At 35.1% G+C, this 1774-nt stretch overlaps 1 long non-coding RNA gene across 1 annotated transcript; it reads right to left on the bottom strand.

Annotated features, from left to right (window-relative positions):
• Nucleotides 1-867: 867 nt before the first annotated feature.
• LOC107731684 (uncharacterized) lies at nt 868-1492 on the bottom strand. The gene is made up of 3 exons (XR_001638797.1): nt 1414-1492; nt 1197-1232; nt 868-935 (listed from the first exon to the last, which is right to left on the bottom strand). It is a non-coding gene; the product is annotated as an uncharacterized LOC107731684 (long non-coding RNA).
• Nucleotides 1493-1774: the final 282 nt, after the last annotated feature.

The raw sequence follows: 1774 nt of genomic DNA, 5'->3' as shown, positions 1-1774 counted from the left end.
AAAAGTCTAACTGCATCTGGCAGTGGCGGATCCTCGCATGTGTAGACAGCTGGCTAGGGATGCTTTTTCTCTCTTCTTTATACTTAATTTTAGGCTGTTTCTATAGCGTGATCGTATTGACAAATGTTGAGAGCGCATAACGTTACGCGATCCACGAATCTCTCCACTCGCAAACGGATTTCCTCCACTCGCACAAAACTGGACGTGTGCTTTTAAATATGTATTGTTCTTTTATGAATTGGCTCTGCTCTCGCTCAGATATTGCATGTACGCTCAAACATTGTCCTCGCATCATTGAAGCGAAAAGCTATTTTTTTCTAATACAGGTGAAGAGAAGGCTTTTCTCACTAAATGGAAGCAAGCTGATTATAGTCAGCCTTCTCTAGTAATTTATTTTGTTATTTAATACTTATTTTAGTTAAGTGCTTAAATTGTAAATATGCATTTATGAAATTTTTTTATTTAGTGCATTTGTATTTTGTTGTTTTTTGTATATATAGTTATACAATAAAAGCGTATCAACCAGGTTCCAGAAATAATCACGGTTACACTTTATTTCGATAGTCCACTTTAGACATTCTATTAACTATAATTAACTCTGTAACTACATGTCAACTAATTCTCATTAATTTGCAACTACATGTCTACTAACTCTCAGAGTAGACTGTTAGGGTAGGTTTAGGGTTAGTAGAATAAGTTGACAAAGAAAGTGTTAGAAGATATTAAGCAGACAGTCTACTAATACTCTACTAATACTTAACTGCTAGTTAACATGTAGTTGCAAAGTTACTTACTGTTAATAGAATGTCTAAAGTGGACTATCGAAATAAAGTGTAACCTTTTTTGTTATTATTTTGAAGTGCCTTACTGCTGACTAGTTGTTCGCAGACTTGTCTTGCTACAGAGCGCATCATATTCTGTGACGCAGTATCTCCCTGGAAAACAGAAAACAGAAAAATCTAGATTGTTCTTGCTCAAGCAAAAGCATTTTTGCTGGCAATGTTCTGGGTTGTTACTAAGCCATTGCTAGTTGGTTGCTAGGATTTTATTAGGAGTTGCTGTACAGTTGCAAGTGTGTTCTTCATGGTTACTAGGGCATTGCAGGGTGGTTGCTAAGGTACTGTAAGCATTTGCTAGGGTGTTCTGGGTGTACAATGCATGATTTAAAATGCAAATTGTATGAAAGTGACACATACCCTTTCACCCTTCTCTCCTTTCACGCCAACAGGTCCCTGGGATTGACAGATGAGAAAAGATGAGTTAGAAATCACTCAAATCACTATCACCTATAGCAAGTGACCATAGGTTTGGTTAGGTTGAATGGCACACTATTGAAATTTGTACATGCATTCATTTATATAAATGTCTTTAGAACAAGTCCTATGATATTTAGAATGAGCCAAATGTACATACTGGGTAGCCAGTGTCTCCAGGTTTTCCTGGTTTTCCTGTAATTCCTGGCATTCCAGGTGATCCTGGTGGTCCCTGAAAATATTAATCTCATTAAGCATTACTCATATAGATTATAATTACCATTCAGTTACTGACAAATAGCCTAAACTCACAATATCAGCTCATTCACAATCACTAACACAAAGAACCCGCATTTTTTTTTTTTATTTTAGTTTTAGTTATTTGTACATCAAGCTAAACTAAATGAAACGAGAAATATTTCCTTTGGAACTAACTTTTTATGTCAACATTTACTTTAAGTAACATGTTTTTTTAAGGGTTTTAGTTTTAGTTTTAGTTAACTATAATTCAATCAAGACAA

Source organism: Sinocyclocheilus rhinocerous, unplaced genomic scaffold, assembly GCF_001515625.1.
Source record: "Sinocyclocheilus rhinocerous isolate Xijiao unplaced genomic scaffold, SAMN03320098_v1.1 scaffold10223, whole genome shotgun sequence".
In the NCBI taxonomy this organism is placed as follows: Eukaryota; Metazoa; Chordata; class Actinopteri; order Cypriniformes; family Cyprinidae; genus Sinocyclocheilus; species Sinocyclocheilus rhinocerous.
Note: the sequence above shows the minus strand (reverse complement) of the source record. Positions and strands in the feature narration are given on the sequence as shown.